Below are 20,068 nucleotides of genomic sequence, written 5' to 3' on the forward strand. Positions count from 1 at the left end.
GTAGAGCAGACCACAAACTGCAACTCACTGGCAGAACACTTAGAAGGTGGAACAGGTCTACTAAAGGGACTGCTTGCATCACCCTTGTCCACCCTATTCTGTGGTATTCCTGTGCGGTGTGGGATCCGCATCAGGTGGGACTGACGGATGACGTCGAAGAAGTTCAAAGGAGGGCAGCTCGTTTTGTATTATCACGAAATAGGGAAAATAGTGCTACAGACATGATACGTGAATTGGAGTGGCAATCATTAAAACAAAGGTTTTTACGTTGCGACGAGATCTTCTCATGAAATTTCAATCACCAGTTTTCTCCTCCGATTGGGAAAACATTCTGTTGGCACCACCTCCATAGGGATAAATGATTATCACGATAAAATCAGAGAAATCGGGGCTGGCACAGAAAAATTTAAGTGCTCGTTTTTCCCGCGCGCTGTTCGGGAGTTGAACTGTAAAGAGACAGCTTGAAGGTGGTTCATTAAACCCTCTGCATGCACTTTATTGTAAATATCAGAGTAATCACATAGATATAGATGTAGAAATCTGGAAGAAACTAGTGAATTTTTTCATCTAGGAAAGATCCGGTAATTTTGTAGAATTCCAGAAGTTTTTTTTTGTTTTAGTTCACGGTTAAATTTATGTAATTTTGGTTAGTAATAACTGGTACTCCAACAAAGAATTTTGCTACTAGCCCACTATTGCAGAACAATACTACTGCAATAAAACGTAAACGAGAGACTAACACCAAAATTTACAACAAAATACACAGTACACCCAAGTTTCTGCCGACAGCAAAATGTGTCAGAGGCCTTAGGACAGAGACTGTACAGTACTATGAAGCAAGGAACTGCTTTCGATGAGCATGACATCACAACGGTTTACATCTCCAACAGGTCGCGGTAAAATATTGCGAATGATGGTACGAGAAGCGTTACTTTCAAAGTAAATTTCCTTTTACACAAGATGAATTACATTATGTGTGAGAATGTGTGATGAATTTCTTAAATAACGGAGCGTTTGGCTCTCACTCAAAACTTAACACTGCAAGGACCAGCCACTTTGAAAAATTTTGTTGCCAAAGGACCAGCCTTTATGCCATCATTTAAAATTTTACTGACACATTTGTGTTTGATATATCTTGAAGGGTAACACACGTTAAAAGGGACCAAGTTTGAAAGATAGGTTTCCTATTTAGTTTAGTTCTTTCATAGGTTACAAACAGTGTAATAACGATGGTGGAAAGTAAAATCATCTTTCCAAAAAAGTGCCAGATGATTTCTTCAGCAATTTCTCATGTAACTGGCTTTTCTATAGACGTGTCGAAGTGTTTAATAGAACATGTATTCAGCCAGGCAACCCACGAAATGTTCGGTGCTTGTCAGAAATATTCAGCTGCTGCAATTTAAACTGTGCTCTTTGGGTCCTGCATAAGCACACTACCGGGAAAAAAACAGCAAAAATTTTAGAGGACCAGTGTTATAGGTGAAAGTAGCTTTTCTTGTAGCTGTACTGCTTACATTTAAACAATTAACTTTTCGTAGTTGTGTATTTTGGCTACTTAACAGTGATGTTGCTATTGGTTGACCACATAACATAACGATGCTCTGAATATCTGCTGTCATTGGCTGGCGATATCACGTGAAATGAGCTGCGATCGGCTGACAAAAGCGCATTGCAATCTCGATTTCAGTGCTGTGGAAGCTACTGTGCTGTATTTGGTGGAATTAGTATTTATACTTTTGTAATATGAAAATGTGCAGTGTACATGTTGCCTCACATCAAAGAAGTTTCCAGAAAGCATGATTTTTATCTGGGTTTTGTTTCCTAAAGTATCAGGAAATTCTACAGTGGTGTATAAGACCTTTACCATTCAAAGGATTGATAATTTTTACAGCTCCGATTGAAAGTGCGTTGTCACTTACCACGGAAAAAAATACTTTCACCTGCGGTTTAGTGTATTTTCACCTGGGAAAAAGTGTATTTTTAACTGAAAAATACGGGAAAATCTGGGGTATTTTTTTCTTGTCCCTGTATACATCCTGTAATACTTTCGTGTATAATTCAATCCCAAAGTTGTTGAACAATAGATTCTTCCATCATGGGATATAAATAATGTGGGTCTTTGTATGGCTTCTGATACATAGGCATCTTGTTCCCATTCGAATTCGATGCTGCGCCCGAAGCGTAGCTGGCAGCAGTCCAGGTGGGTTAAATAATTCTACATTTTCCTGCATAACTTCTCCATATCTTCTCTATCATGCCTTTTAAGATGTAACACTTTTCCCCTTAGTGCAGTTAAATCAACAGATTGTTCCAGCTTCTGTTACTCTACATTCAAATACCTTCCTAATTAATCCTCTAACACTTCACACTTCTAAGTTAGATATCAGTATACGTTTTGATAGCCTGCCCTCTTCTGAACCAAAATTATCATTACTGATGTGCACCAATTTGCTACTCTCAATTTCCAGCACGTAAGATGAACTACGTTGCACACAATCCAATTCCTCATTGTCTGGCAAGCGCTCTGCCACGTGTACAGTATTATCTGGCAGATTACCTCCTATGTTCATCCGTATCAGCCTTCCTGGACCTTTCGGTATCATATTCTGTGAGTTAAGTCTAAGAGATCATGTACGGAGTTTAATTCGCTCACCTGACATCTCAGGTGTTCCTTTGAACAGTCCAGTTGCTCCAGCGGTAAAACCGAAATGAATGATGTCCCATCCAGGTCAAAAAATGGTTCAAATGGCTCTGTGCACTATGGGACTTAACAGCTGAGGTCACCAGAACTTAGAACTACTTAAACATAACTAACCTAAGGACATCACACACATCCATGCCCGAGGCAGGATTCGAACCTGCGACCGCAGCGGTCGCGCGGTTCCAGACTGAAGCGCCCAGAACCGCTTTGCCACACCGGCCGCGCATCCAGGTCAACTTTGTGCTGTTATAGATCGACTTTGGCGTGATGTTTAATCAAGAAGTTCAGACGCACAATGATGTTGCAGCTAATGCCAACATTAGGGAGACGTTTCACACACATTCAGAACTCTCTCCCTCCCACTTGTAGGCCCAACAATGTGGAACTGTGAGAATGCACACTATTACCACCCCTACCACTTAACTTACAGTTTGTTGTTCTAAAATTCACTGGAATACATTCAGACTAGACATAGTTACGTGCAATCCTGTAACCAACCACGACTTACACGGCCTTCCCTTTATGTAGCTAAATAGATGTTTTCCTCTGATTTCACATTGAGTGTCCTGTAGTCGAAATTACTGCGAGTGCTGTACAGTGGTCACACACCCCCTTCCTCTGTTTAATGCAGGGGCGTGAGTGATACCTCAATTCCATTGTCTACGCGCCTTTGGACGTTTATGAACAGAATGCTGTACTTTCATGCACGTCTGACATTGTGGCTTCCTATCAAGCGCCCGTTGTTCTGATGCCTACAAAATGGCCTTACTGGCATGATCTTCGCTTATTAGCTCATATGTATTAGGACTGATTCTTCTGGTAAGGTGCACAAAAGCCTCTACTGATTCTCTTTGCTTCTGAAATACACCATTGAGTTGTTCACGATAATACCTCAAGTATTCTTCCTTCTCTAATAATCTACTAACGCTTCCTGAAAGCCTGCAAAGGACAGAATCCTGCAGTTTCTTATTGCACATAACGTACATTCTAGCATCCCCCTACCAAATGAGCTACACTTAACAATGTTCATCGCTGCATTTCCCTAATTTCGTGGTCATATGTTAAACATCAACAAAAACAAAAACATTTTCTCCAGATTTACCTTAAAATGGTGCCGCCGGTGAGGCGGTACTGGAATCATGGACGAGTGACGACATGCCTGAAGGTCATGCAAAGTCCCATTATCAGCAAGAACTTTAGCTACCTGATCCAACAAATGCTGAATCGCCCACTGGATTGCTAATTTCTCACCGACAGACATTTCAGTTTCCTAGTATCATCACAGGTGTGTAATAAACCCAAACAGAAAAGAAGGAAAAGGAAAATATGCAATCTGACAGGCCTAAACAAAGTTTAAAGTCGGCACTTTCTTGGAAGTTTGCACAAATTGTCACTGCTACTGCATTCTCCTGTTTCTGCCCCTCGTTGGTTCACTGTAATAGCATTCACCAGCTGTGCTGTCACCAAGAGCAATGGGGTGTTGTCGTGGGAATGTGTCGTTGAGCAGTCTCTCTGCTGGAGATGCTGATGATGTAGGCGACCAATCTGTTGTCAAAATTATTAACAGTCATACATGAATGCAGTTCAGTGCACCTGCCGCAGGCAGACAGGAGACAGCAGGTAGCGACACGCCGGGTGGCAGCCAGGAGTAGGCAGGAGAGCCTAGCAGATTCAGTGGAGTAATGAACAAGGAACTGCAGGCTGGAGAGCAGTGGCGGGCAGCGGCCATTGCTAGGCTGTGTGATGCTGTCAGGGACAGCCGTATATTACTCGCACAGGTCTACGGTATAAGCCAGGAATCGACCGTCAAGCGCCGAGCGAGCGACATTGTTGTCAGATGCAGCTGAGTTAGTGAGTAGAATGATTGTTGTAATGGAATAGTGAGAGCTGATGTATCGGTTCGACTGAGTGCGTGTCCCCGTCGCCATTGGCTGATCCCCAGCAACACGTAAGAATTACACCCAAGGGCGACAAAGTGTTTTTACCAAAAGGTGCTTGCAAATACGGAGTGCTGATATTATGTGTTCATGTCTATTGCTATGACCAATGGATTGCAAGGAAGGATTACATGTGTATATTATTACAACAGCGTGATATTTCAGTGTATCTGGACTGTGTTGAGTTTAAACGTGAATGGAAGTGTGTGATTAATGTAGCGACTGTCTCCATTAATACAAAACCACTGTTCTTTGAATGTAGCATTACTGAGCAGGCAAAATACGACTGGAACAACTACTGTAGTTGTTAAAACCGGTTAATGCTTACCCATTAGGTAACGGTCATTAAAATAACGGTTATGCTGCTACGTTATACTACCGCTAACAATAGCAAAAAATAATTGGTGGTTTTTCAGCCTGCTGTACCTGTGACTTGTGATAGTTCTGGGCTGTGTCTCTTCTGCTCAAGGTTTGTTACAACTTCATCACACGGCACATGGCTGCGAAATGCTGACACGAATTATTTACAGAAGAATGCAAAAATAGTTGAAACCGACCTCAGTGATATCATTTTGCATTCCGGAGAAATGTGAGAGCACGCGAGGCAACACTGTCCCTACGACTTATCGTACAAAGTAGGTTAGGGAAAGCATGTTTCTAGCATATGCCTTGCTTAGAGAAAGCTTTTGACAATGTTGTGTGGAATTCACTCATTGAAATTCTGAAGGTAGGAGTGATACATCTACGGCTACATCTACATGGATACTCTGCAAATCATACTTAAATGCCTGGCAGAGTAAAATGAAAGGAGTGAAAGGGCATGAAAGAAGGACGTGGTTGATAAGGAAGTGGAGCAGGGCTGTAGCCTATCCGTGATGTTATTCAATCTATAAAAGGAGCAAGCAGTAAAGGAAAGCAAAGAAAAATTTGGAGACCGAATTAAAGTTAAGTTAAGGGAGCAGAAATAAAAATTTTGGGTTTGCCGATGACGCTGTAATTCTATCAGAGATAGCAAAGGACTTGGAAGAGCAGCTGAACAGAATGGTCAATGTGTTGAAAGGAGGGCATAAGATGAACGTCAACAAAAGCGAAACTACGGTAATGGAAAACGAATTAAATCAGATGATGCTAAGGAAATTAAAATAGGAAATGAGACACTAAAAGTAGTCGATGAGTTTTGCTATTTGGCCGATAAAAGAACTGATGATGTCTGAAACAGAAAGGATGTAAAAAGTAGACTGGCAATGGCAGGGAGAGCGTTTCTGAAGATAAAAAACTTGTGGACATCGAATATAAATTTAATAACTCGTTTTAGAAGGTATTCATCTGGAGCACAGCCCTGTAAAGAAGTGAAACGTCAACAATAAGCAGTTCAGACAAGAAAAGAATAGAAGCATTTGGAATGTTGAGCTACTGAATAATGCTGAAGATAAGATGAGCAGATCGGATAACTCATGAGGAGGTACTGAATAGAACGGAGGGGGGGGGGGGAGAGGGGGGAGGTAAGATGTCTGTGGCATAACACGACTAAAAGAAGTGACCAATTGATGGGACACATTCAGGCACATCAAGGCATCATCAGTTCAGTATTTGAGGGAAGTGTTGGGTGAAAAAATTGTAGAGGGAGCCCAAGAGACGAATATAGAAAACAGATTCAAAAGGATGCAGATTTCAGCAGTTATTCGGAGGTGGACTACTTTACGCAGGCTAGAGGAGCGTGGAGATTTGAATCAGACCAGTCTTCAGACTAAAGATCATAACAACTACTGAAATGAAAATGTTGTATGTCTGCTGCTGCGTTTAATCACTTATATATGAAATAACTTCAAGAAAATATGGACACACGCAACCCGAAGTCATTATCATCTTAAAGGCAACATAAATTTTACGCATGTGCGACGTAGTAGTTCTTCCCGGAGAAATCAGTGATCAGAATTAACAGTCTGCATGTAGAAGTTTCTCTCAGTGAGATTGCATAATAGTCGAATGACATATGGTCAAAAGGTATAAAAATCCGTTGTGCAAATAAATATTTAAAAACCACACTTAGAAGTTCAAGGAGCGGTCAATAAGGCAACGTCAAGTCATATCTGGCTTCCTATGCTAGACGAATAAAACCAACACATTATATTGGTTTGATGTGCCGCGATTTTAACAGACAGAAACAGTATAAACAGTTTATAAAGAAAGGGCTCGTTACATGAGGGTTCTCTCAACATTCACCATTCCTTTGACTGAGGACATAGTATCACTTAGTCCAGGAATGACTGTGTACAAAGAAGTGGCCTGTTGTTTAGCTCAAACAATTTGATGATAACCTAAGGAAATTGTTAAAATTTGAGCCTGCACCCTTTCCAGTATGTCTCTTCACTAAGTGCGATATGCACAAAGGTTAAGTACTGTATGCAGCATTCATTCCGATACAAGAAGTGGTCCTTGGTATGAGAAAATATGCAGTGACTGGTGGTTGTTACCTTCTACACACAGCTGTATGGAATACAACAGTCACATTCGAGTCAGTATGCTAGGTCCATGTGGACTATGTGTAATAGTTTTTGATGAGTATACTAATGATGTCAGTTGCCAAAGCAGCAGGCTTTGCTGTACTTGGCCGCAAAATTAGTATTCTTCACTACAGCAGTTACAGCGTCGCAATAATTTTTTCTATCCAATGCCACCAATAAAAGAAGCTACATTTTTATGATGATGACTGAACCGGCTTTAGAGAACATTATGGTTAAGCATTCGATAGACGATACCGAAGTGATTATAATGAATACCACTACATGAAAGACTGCTGCCTTCAATAGTGCTACTATCCCAGCTGCAGACGTGGGTATCTTGGATTTGCTGTCAACATTAGTTTCTTCTCAAAATGAAATATGTTTCCAGAAGAATGAGGGAGGTTCTAGTCGACATCACGCAAGTTCAGTCTACAAGATATTCCTTTCCTTCCCGCAGCAAAACAGGCAAAGAAGAAGGTCAGCGCCATGTTCAAGGAAACGCTTTCCTGTCAGACTTGGTGTTTTCAAACAGGCAGACGCCACTGCACACCAATTCCTGAAGTCGGGGAAAAGTGTCTCGTAGCATTGTACCGCGGAAACGTGAATAGAGATGCACTGGACAATCTTTTCCGCTGACAATTCTCTAAATCTGCGTTACAACCCAAATTCCATCTTGTGAAACTGCCGCTTACTTGGTACGCCGTCCATTACGATTCTTTCCGTATCTGCCTAGGAGTAAAGGCATGGCTGGGTAACGAAAAGATTCCATGAGTTTGGGACTCGGTGCGAGAACGAGGAGGGGTGATTCATTTAACAACAACGAAAACTACAGTTCTGTGAGTTTTAGTGAAAGTCGTTTCACGCAAATGTACGAAGGACGTAGCGTAGATTTCTGCAGCTGCAAATAAGCAGAACTCCAGTGTTCTATCATTTTCGTACACTGTTGTGGCCATGAATGCGAGGATTCACTCGTGCCTTATCTCAGTGTGAAGGATTCTGAGGTGAACACGTTGACGGGGAAATTCCATTCGACGACTTTATCACTGAAGAGGAAGAAGCTGATGCGCAGTGTGACTTACCATATCAAGAGAAGAGGTGAAGACGTCAACTTTTTCCGTATGATTCTTTTTGTTACATATTTTTTTCATTCGTAGCAATTTTTATTTTTTAAATATACATTCAGCTGATAAGAAATGGGTCTGTATTAGGAGGACGGGTGTTCTTAGGGTTATTAAACCTGTGGGTTTTTTTGCCATTTGGAGTCAGCCTCAGCAGAAATGAAACTCCCATTGTGGAGAAGGTACTGGATGAGGGCAGGTTCTCGAAGTTAATTGTCGTCCATTAGAGACACCCACAGATTTCCTTATAAACAAGTTGTGCAGTTAAAGTTGTAGTGTTGAGACCTGCTTTTTTTGGTTTGTTTTTGGTGATTTGAGAATTTTGTCATTCTTTCGAAGCTCTGTATCTTGGTAAGTGTGTGGTGTAAAAGTACTCTTGGCCTATCAGAGTTGGCCAAAAATGTGGAAATGTCGAGATAAATGCTTTCTTGAACGTAAATGCAGATGCTACCCAAGCCTGCAGGTGGCGCTGTTGTATTTGACCACGATGCCCTCGATACTTTACAAGAGTCAGTCGTAAACAGAACACTGTGCTGTGTAGTGTGATTGCATTGTATCCGAGCTAAGTGAATTCGAACGTGAGCAAATTGTTGGTGTCCGTGTGGTGGGTGCTTCCGTAACCAAGACAGTCAAAGGGTTACGGTGTTTCAAGAGGCATCATGTTGAAGATTTATATCGCATACAAGGAAAGCGGAAATACATCATCCACTAAGTTACAAGCCGGGCAATCGTAACAGACGGTCAGTGAAGAAGAATGTGACGAAAAATTAGAGGACAAGAGCTGCAAAAGTCACTGCCTAACTAAATGTCGCACTCGCGAAACCTGTCAGCATCAAAACAACACGAAATGAGCTCAATAAACTGGGAGTTGCAGCGCGAGCTGCCTGTGAAAGGAAAACGTGGTGCCAAAGCCATTAAACCTGGAGTGTGGAGAAATGGAAGAAAGCATTTGGTCGGTTGAGTCTTGTTACATACTGTTTTCAACTCCTGGCTGAATCTACGTCCCAATTGTGGAATATGACTGGGGGTTCGGTGATGATTTGGGCAGCCATATTGTGGTGTTAAATGGGTCGCATTAAGGCCAAGAATTATGTGAGCATTTTGGCTGAGCAGGTCCATCCCATGGTACAATGTTGTTCCCGAATGGTGGTGCTGTTTTCCAAAAAAATGGTTCAAATGGCTCTGAGCACTATGGGACTTAACTTCTTAGGTCATCAGTCCCCTAGAACTTAGAACTACGTAAACCTAACTAACCTAAGGACATCACACACATCCATGCTCGAGGCAGGATTCGAACCTGCGACCGTAGCGGTCGCGCAGTTCCACACTGTAGCGCCTAGAACCACACGGCCACTATGGACGGCTGCTGTTTTCCAAGACGACAGGGCACCTGTTCACACAACTGAAACGGTGCAGGACTGGTTTGAGCACACGAGAATGAACTGTCACATCTCCCCTGGTCACCACAGTCATCAGATCTCAGTATTACTGAGATTTTGTGGTCTACTTCGGAGAGAAGGATGCCTAGATTAGCTTAGATTAGATTAGTACTTGTTCCATAGATCATGAATACGACACTTCGTAATGATGTGGGACCTGTCAGGTTAATAAAAGGTGTCTATACAAGGTATTACATTACACAGAGTATTACATGACAGTTAATTTTTTTCCCTACTCCATCATCGTTATCTGAATTGGCCACTATTTTCCAGTAAGATTGGTTGGTTAGTTGGTTGATTTGGGAAGAGGAGACTAAACAGTGAGGTTATCGGTCCCACCGGATTAGGGAAGGATGGGGAAGGAAATTGGCCGTGCCCTTTCAAAGGAACCATCCTAGCTTTAGGGGAATCACGGAAAACCTAAATCAGGATGATCGGACGCGGGTTTGAACCGTCGTCCCCCCCGAATGCGAGTCCAGTGTGCTAGTCACTACGCTGCCTCGCTCGGTAGGAAGAACGGTAATAGATTCCCCTGAAACCGTTTAGGACTGCCCCATCCTTCCGACGGACATCTAGCACACAAAATAGTGAGATTGGGGGGGGGGGGGGGGGTTGATTACGTGCCGTCATCATGGATCTTTAAGAGTATAAAAGGAGGCGTGATAGGCGCAGCAAAATGCCATGGTTTGTTGTTATTTCTGGAGCATCTAGACAATGTTGTTGTTGTGGTCTTCAGTCCTGAGACTGGTTTGATGCAGCTCTCCATGCTACTCTATCCTGTGCAAGCTTCTTCATCTCCCAGTACCTACTGCAACCTACATCCTTCTGAATCTGCTTAGTGTATTCATCTCTTGGTCTCCCCCTATGATTTTTACCCTCCACGCTGCCCTCCAGTACTAAATTGGTGATCCCTTGATGCCTCAGAACATGTCCTACCAACCGATCCCTTCTTCTGGTCAAGTTGTGCCACAAACTTCTCTTCTCCCCAATCCTATTCAATACTTCCTCATTAGTTATGTGATCTACCCATCTAATCTTCAGCATTCTTCTGTAGCACCACATTTCAAAAGCTTCTATTCTCTTCTTGTCCAAACTATTTACCGTCCATGTTTCACTTCCATACATGGCTACACTCCATACAAATACTTTCAGAAATAACTTTCTGACACTTAAATCTATACTCGATGTTAACAAATTTCTCTTCTTCAGAAACGCTTTCCTTGCCATTGCCAGTCTACATTTTATATCCTCTCTACTTCGTCCATCATCAGTTATTTTGCTCCCCAAATAGCAAAACTCCTTTACTACTTTAAGTGTCTCATTTCCTAATCTAATACCCTCAGCATCACCCGACTTAACTCGACTACATTCCATTATCCTCGTTTTGCTTTTGTTGATGTTCATCTTATATCCTACCTTCAAGACACCATCCATTCCGTTCAACTGCTCTTCCAAGTCCTTTGCTGTCTCTGACAGAATTACAATGTCATCGGCGAACCTCGAAGTTTTTATTTCTTCTCCATGGATTTTAATACCTACTTCGAATTTTTCTTTTGTTTCCTTTACTGCTTGCTCAATATAGAGATTGAATAACATCGGGGAGAGGCTACAACCCTGTCTTACTCCCTTCCCAACCACTGCTTCCCTTTCATGTCCCTCAACTCTTATAACTGCCATCTGGTTTCTGTACAAGTTGTAAATAGCCTTTCGCTCCCTGTATTTTACCCCTGCCACCTTTAGAATTTGAAAGAGAGTATTCCAGTCAACATTGTCAAAAGCTTTCTCTAAGTCTACAAATGCTAGAAACGTAGGTTTGCCTTTCCTTAATCTTTCTTCTAAGATAAGTCGTAAGGTCAGTATTGCCTCACGTGTTCCAGTATTTCTACGGAATCCAAACTGATCTTCCCCGAGGTCGGCTTCTACTAGTTTTTCCATTCGTCTGTAAAGAATGCGTGTTAGTACTTTGCAGCTGTGGTTTATTAAACTGATTGTTCGGTAATTTTCACATCTGTCAACACCTGCTTTCTTTGGGATTGGAATTATTATATTCTTCTTGAAGTCGGAGGGTATTTCGCCTGTTTCATACATCTTGCTCACCAGATGGTAGAGTTTTGTCAGGACTGGCTCTCCCAAGGCCGTCAGTAGTTCCAATGGAATGTTGTCTACTCCGGGGGCCTTGTTTCGACTCAGGACCTTCAGTGCTCTGTCAAACTCTTCACGCAGTATCGTATCTCCCATTTCATCTTCATCTACATCCTCTTCCATTTCCATAATATTGTCCTCAAATGCATCGCCCTTGTATAGACCCTCTATATACTCCTTCCACCTTTCTGCCTTCCCTTCTTTGCTTAGAACTGGGTTTCCATCTGAGCTCTTGATGTTCATACATGTGGTTCTCTTATCTCCAAAGGTATCTTTAATTTTCCTGTAGGCGGTATCTATCTTACCCCTAGTGAGATAAGCCTCTACATCCTTACATTTGTCCTCTAGCCATCCCTGCTTAGCCATTTTGCACTTCCTGTCGATCTCATTTTTGAGACGTTTGTATTCCTTTTTGCCTGCTTCATTTACTGCATTTTCATATTTTCTCCTTTCATCAATTAAATTCAATATTTCTTCTGTTACCCAAGGATTTCTACTAACCCTCTTCTTTTTACCTACTTGATCGTCTGCTGCCTTCACTACTTCATCCCTCAGAGCTACCCATTCTTCTTCTACTGTATTTCTTTCCCCCATTCCTATCAATTGTTCCCTTATGCTCTCCCTGAAACTCTGTACAACCTCTGGTTCTTTCAGTTTATCCAGGTCCCATCTCCTTAAATTCCCACCTTTTTGCAGTTTCTTCAGTTTTAATCTACAGGTCATAACCAATAGATTGTGGTCAGAGTCCACATCTGCCCCTGGAAACGTCTTACAATTTAAAACCTGGTTCCTAAATCTCTGTCTTACCATTATATAATCTATCTGATACCTTTTAGTATCTCCAGGGTTCTTCCACGTATACAACCTTCTATCATGATTCTTAAACCAAGTGTTAGCTATGATTAAGTTGTGCTCTGTGCAAAATTCTATCAGGCGGCTTCCTCTTTCATTTCTTAGCCCCAATCCATATTCACCTACTACGTTTCCTTCTCTCCCTTTTCCTACACTCGAATTCCAGTCACCCATGACTATTAAATTTTCGTCTCCCTTCACAATCTGAATAATTTCTTTTATTTCATCATACATTTCTTCAATTTCTTCGTCATCTGCAGAGCTAGTCGGCATATAAACTTGTACTACTGTAGTAGGTGTGGGCTTCGTATCTATCTTGGCCACAATAATGCGTTCACTATGCTGTTTGTAGTAGCTTACCCGCATTCCTATTTTCCTATTCATTATTAAACCTACTCCTGCATTACCCCTATTGGACTTTGTGTTTATAACCCTGAAGTCACCTGACCAGAAGTCTTGTTCCTCCTGCCACCGAACTTCACTAATTCCCACTATATCTAACTTTAACCTATCCATTTCCCTTTTTAAATTTTCTAACCTACCTGCCCGATTAAGGGATCTGACATTCCACGCTCCGATCCGTAGAACGCCAGTTTTCTTTCTCCTGATAACGACATCCTCTTGAGTAGTCCCCGCCCGGAGATCCGAATGGGGGACTATTTTACCTCCGGAATATTTTACCCAAGAGGACGCCATCATCATTTAATCATACAGTAAAGCTGCATGCCCTCGGGAAAAATTACGGCCGTAGTTTCCCCTTGCTTTCAGCCGTTCGCAGTACCAGCACAGCAAAGCCGTTTTGGTTATTGTTACAAGGCCAGATCAGTCAATCATCCAGACTGTTGCCCTTGCAACTACTGAAAAGGCTGCTGCCCCTCTTCAGGAACCACACGTTTGTCTGGCCTCTCAACAGATACCCCTCCGTTGTGGTTGTACCTACGGTGCGGCTATCTGTATCGCTGAGGCACGCAAGCCTCCCCACCAACGGCAAGGTCCATGGTTCATGGGGGGGGGGGGGGGGAGGGGGAATCTAGACAATATTGTTACGTAATATCGGTAATATAACTTGCATTGTGGATGTTATGCTCGTTAGCGGGATGAATTCAGATGTGCTTACATCCCCTACAGAATCGTTTTGCGAGGAGTTTTTCGCTGTCTGTGGGTCTGTAGCACTATTGAAAAAAAAAAAAAAAAACGTACAAGCGGTTGAAATCGAGACTTTGCGATTGGTAATATGCATGCATAGTCTCTATATGTAAGTGTGTAGAGCTGTCAACGGCGGACGGTTGCGGTTCGAATGCATAAGTTGCTATCTGTTCTTCTATAAATTACGTTGCCTGGGATGTGCACTCTGTAGGTACAGGGAAGGGAAACTCTCACGGTGCAGGATGCTACGGGCAGTCGACCTACTGTCAACTAACGAATAACTTATTACTAGGATAATAAAATACCCGAGATCTACAGTTGGTAATTAAATGTTATAGTTTTTACGGTGTACTTCTTAAGCTGAATATATTTGCTATCAGCCGAATCTGATTGGTTTCATAAAAACTACTTTATTCCGTTACTTGCAGTTTCATTCGTGACAATTAATGAATGATGATGATGAGGTCCCATACTCCGAGGAGCGTAGGGGACGATGCGGAAGACTCGCACCGATGTACTAGGCAATGTCCTAGCGGAGGTGGTTTGCCATTGCCTTCCTCCGACTGTAATGGGGATGAATGATGATGAAGACGACACAACAACACCCAGTCATCTCGAGGTAGGGAAAATCGAACCCGGGACCCCGAGCGCGGGAAGCGAGAACGCTACCCCAAGACCACGAGCTGCGGTCCAATTAATGAAAGCCTAATCGGTAGAATTACAAAACAGACAATAATCCACTGGAAACTAACGAGATATTCCAAAATACGACGAGAGGTCGTGACTACGTGGAGATAAAAGTCAGGCTTTTAGCAGAGGTATCAGCCAAGCGCTTTTGTTCTTTCTAATCCTTGCTATGCAATAAAGTCACTGGAGACAAGCGCTAGAGACAAGGAAGAAGTTGTAATCCAGGACTAGTCTTGTACAAATAAGTGATAAATGTCAATTTATAAACGGCAACAGCAGATTCTTAGAACTTCTCTGCTGCCACCTTTTTCTGCGAAAGCTTTTGCCCCCCGGTCGCTGTACATAATGCCAAGCCTCAAATCTTCACAGGCCATTTCGACTACCGTAACGAAATTTCCTCTCTGCAGCGGAGTGTACGCTATTATCAAATGTCTTCATGAAGGATGAATTTTGCTTTCTCTAACAAATTATGTTTCAACGTTGAATCCCCTCTGTCGTCAATGCACTTTTTCTGACCTTTTTTTTATAGTGAGTGCATTTCACACAGAATTCTGGTAAGTCTCCCATGTCGGGTTTAGTAACCACTTCATCAGACTCAAAACTACGAACACATTAAATCTGGGAATAAGAGAACGAAGGTGCTAAATCTGGTGCTCTTGGGATGTTTCCAAAATTCATAAGCTATACTCTTCGCCTCTGCCCCTTTGACAAAGGCCCTCTGTAGGCAGCTGCACTCTACCGATAAAGCAGGAGTTACTTCTTTTGCAGTCTAGGCCTCTTCTTACATTTTTTTTATCCATTAGGCCTAGAGGCCTTCCACGGTATTCGCTAATTATTGTTATACCTTATGCATGTTAATCAGTAGGTATTCCACGTCCCCAAGCATGTAAGGGTGGGACGATGAGTGGCTTTGCTGTGCGACGCCTTTACTGTTTAGGCCTTAGGGGAATGCTACCCACGTCCCTTCGTCGTACTCCACAGCAACAGCTGAAAAGTTAATGAAGGTGCGGAAATATAGGTTCTGATTATGAATAATCTTCAGTATAACAGGCAGATAAATGTTGCATTAATTGAAAGTACAGGGCGGTCAGCAGTCAGATAAAATACAAATAAGAATAGAGAGAATCTGGAATTTGATCCGTCTTGGTGACTGTTCTGTACATTGCAGAAAGATACGAAGCACTCTCATACAAAACCAGCCAAAGTCTCGGAACAGCTTTCAGAAGTCGGCACGTACAGGCTCCAGAGCGTATGATGATATTGAAAGTACCGCCCAGACGCCCACTGTTAATTCTACATCTACATCTACATCCATACTCCGCAAGCCACCTGACGGTGTGTGGCGGAGGGTACTTTGAGTACCTCTATCGATTCTCCCTTCTATTCCAGTCTCGTATTGTTCGTGGAAAGAAGGATTGTCGGTATGCCTCTGTGTGGGCTCTAATCTCTCTGATTTTATCCTCATGGTCTCTTCGCGAGATATACGTAGGAGGAAGCAATATACTGCTTGACTCCTCGGTGAAGGTATGTTCTCAGTACCGAGCTACTGAGCGTCTCTCCTGCAGAGTCTTCCACTGGAGTTTATCTATCATCTCCGTAACGCTTTCGCGATTACTAAATGATCCTTAACGAAGCGCGCTGCTCTCCGTTGGGTCTTCTCTATCTCTTCTATCAACCCTATCTGGTACGGATCCCACATTGGTGAGCAGTATTCAAGCAGTGGGCGAACAAGTGTACTGTAACCTACTTCCTTTGTTTCCGGATTGCATTTCCTTAGGATTCCTCCAAAGAATCTCAGTCTGGCATCTGCTTTACCGACGATCAACTTTATACGATCATTCCATTTTAAATCACTCCTAATGCCTACTCCCAGATAATTTGTGTAATTAACTGCTTCCAGTTGCTGACCTGCTATAGTGTAACTAAATGATAAAGGATCTTAATTGCAGCAGCAGCTACGTTAGCAGGTGAAGGCCACATGCTTTCTTGGTATTTTGCCTCTGCACTTGCAGCTGTACTTTTTCAGCTGTGATACAGTCGATGACATACTCTCCCTCGCCCTGCGCTCTCGCCAATACTGCGAGGCATTCAGCCGCATATTGGATATGGCCAGCGTCGCCTATGGCGTCGTTAGGCGTCGAGTCCTCCATAAATGTGTCGTCGAGGGCATTAGCCTTAGTGTGTGGTTCGCACACAGCAGCACATAACTGCCCTCTGCGATGCAGAAGAGTCATTGTGATTTCCCACATCGAGTTATCATTCAGGCGGAAAGCGATAGTTCTGCCTGACTGCTCTGAATTCTTTGCGTTGCCTTCTTAAACTCGCGCCATAGGCTGTTAAGCAGACGTCTGGCGCAGCAGCGTAACGATCGTAACTGGTACCCATGACATCGCTGCATAGCCTGTTTATTCGTTTATTGAGATCAACAGTTTACAAGTAAAAATTATTTTTTCATTTCAGTAATTCTTTATTTTATGAGACAATGCAAAACATTGAACAGTACAGTGTCTGAAGTCGTACTGCTTGCATCAGTAACGTTACCCTTTTCCATTGTTTCACTGCTGATCAATGCAAAGCGGCAACAAAGAAAACAACAAACATCAAATATACATACGATACGTTGGCTTACTTAAGATAATGAGAATTTTACCGTCTAACAACCTGAAACAAGAGTCTCGATACCAGAAAAAGGCTCATTTTACGGAACTGTTGCTCAGCTTTGTAGAGTCTGACTTTACTTTTGATTTCCTTTCATATAAAAGCGCTCCTTCCCAATTTTAATGCCCTACAATCCATTCCCTCGCCCGGCTTGCTCTTCTTCTTTTTCTTCCTGTTCTTCTTCTTCCCCTGTCTACTTCTTCCTGCACCTATTTTTTTTTTATCTTAGGTTTTTCTCCGGTCACAAAACTGCTCCTCTACAGAAACGTCCCGGTTGCCACACACTAGTCATGCCCAGAGCTGGTGTAAAGTCCAAGCGACACTTGGGGTGCCATGCCGAGGGAGACGCTAGAGGCGCCCCTATTTCAGAATTACGATTACCTATCAATTGTCTATCGTGGATATGCTCTTGATTCACACGACTCTCGCAAACAAGGTTCACTCAGTGTGGAGGGTGTCGCCCTTGCAATGAAAGATAGTTTCCAAATACACTACTCGTGCTGTATGGATAAACAGCCTCTGGCTTGACACACGGGAGAAAATCTGAACTGGCAGACGTTTAAGACATACGCCAATTATCTCATGAAATACTACTTAACGAAGTTTCGACACTCACTATTAAGTGAAGAATCTGGGAGTATTATCGGCCTCGCAGTGACCGTGCAGACAGTGCTAGACTAATTGCAACGCGCACAGTGGTGTTTCATGGATGTGACGTACGAAGCGACGTCAAAAACTACACGAACGCCATCCAGGTTAACAGCACGGCATCGCACGTGGCCTATGCCCCAAGTCACAAGAGTAAGTCGGCGGAAACCGCCACCGCAGTTCCGAGCGCATGCCGTGCCGGCGGGCACGGATCTACTTGCTTCCGCTGCGTCATGTGCTCGAAAATATGTCCCACTCTACCCTGGCGCCTCAACAGTATTTAGGCCGGGGCACAGCTATGACTAGCCAGTTCTCCAAGAACGAGCTCTCTGGACAATTATGCCGGCCGCTGCTCCTATTCCTCAATCAGAAGTTCTCCTATAGTCATCCCGTAACCTATCAATCAACATCACTCTACCAAACGAAATTTTCGCCTCCGGCAAGACGTGCAGGAGGCAGCTACACCGGGACTTCGCGTCTACAACATGGAGGTGGTGCTTGACCCAACAAAGTGTTGTGTACTTAGACATAGTCGCTCATGAACCAGTTCATTGACTCTAGTAATTGTTATACAGTTTTCCGTGGCGTATGCCCATCGAACATACATTTTTTTATTCTCATTTCAAAGACAGAGGCTTAATCTTAAACTATCACTTGTGTTGTGTAGTTACGCTCTGAATAAGGGGAGCCAGAGTTTTGTGTTCACTCTGATAAACATAATTTTCATTATCTACGTGTATTCAGCACATCAGGGATACGCACCAGTCCATATCGTATTGAGGATTAACAGAAACTATCGTCCCATAGAGATGTTAACTCAAATCCCATGTTGGGTCAACTGAACTATTACAGAAAATTAATTCCTCGCGTGGCAGCTACTAACTGAAAAACTATATCAACTCCTTCGCAAGAACTTTAAATAGCAATGGTCCTCCACTTGCGGCAAGGATTTTCGAGGCTTCAAACAGGTTCTTCTATATCTACATCTACATCCATACTCCACAAGCCACCTGACGGTGTGTGGCGGAGGGTACTTTGAGTACCTCTATCGGTTCTCCCTTCTATTCCAGTCTCGTTTTGTTCGTGGAAAGAAAGATTGTCGGTATGCCTCTGTGTGGGCTCTAATCTCTCTGATTTTATTCTTATGGCCTCTTCGCGAGATACACGCAGGAGGGAGCAATCTTGACTTCTCGGTGAAGGTATGTTCTCGAAACTTCAACAAAAGCCCGTACCGAGCTACCGAGCGTCTCTCTTGTAGAGTCTTCCGCTGGAGTTTATCTATCATCTCCGTAACGCTTTCGCGATTACTAAATGATCCTGTAACGAAGCGCGCTGCTCTCCGTTGGATCTTCTCTATATCTTCTATCAACCGTATCTGGTACGGATCCCACAGTGGTGAGCAATATTCAAGCGGTGGGCGAACAAGTGTACTGTAACCTACTTCCTTTGTTTTCGCATTGCATTTCCTTAGGATTCTTCCAGTGAATCTCAGTCTGGCATCTGCTTTACCGACGATCAACGTTATATGATCACTCCATTTTAAATCACTCCTAATGCCTACTCCCAGATAATTTATGGAATTAACTGCTTCCAGTTGCTGACCTGCTATATTGTAGTTAAATGACAAAGGATCCTTCTTTCTATGTATTCACAACACATTACACTTGTCTACATTGAGATTCAATTGCCATTCCTTGCATCATGCATCAATTCGTTGCAGATCCTCCCGCATTTCAGTACAATTTTCCATTGTTACAACCTCTCGATATACTACAGCATCATCCAAAAAATGCCTCAGTGAACTTCCGATGTTATCCGCATGGTCATTTATGTATATTGTGAATAGCAACGGTCCTACAACACTCCCCTGCAGCACACCTGAAATCACTCTTACTTCGGAAGACTTCTCTCCATTGAGAATGACATACTGCGTTCTGTTATCAAGGAACTCTTCAATCCAATCACACAATTGGTCTGATAGTCCACTTGCTCTTACTTTGTTCATTAAAAGACTGTGGAGAACTGTATCAAACGCCTTGCGGAAGTCAATAAACACAGAATCTACCTGGGAACCCGTGTCTATGGCCCTCTGAGTGTCGTGGACGAATAGCGCGAGCTGGGTTTCAAACGATCGTCTTTTTCGAAACCCATGCTGATTCTGCACACAGTGTGCCTCAATTTGCAGACAACACTTCCAAGCCCCTGATAGTAGTGACAGATGGATCTGACTATGGCT

This window comes from Schistocerca piceifrons, chromosome 1 (assembly GCF_021461385.2).
Source record: "Schistocerca piceifrons isolate TAMUIC-IGC-003096 chromosome 1, iqSchPice1.1, whole genome shotgun sequence".
Lineage (NCBI taxonomy): Eukaryota > Metazoa > Arthropoda > Insecta > Orthoptera > Acrididae > Schistocerca > Schistocerca piceifrons.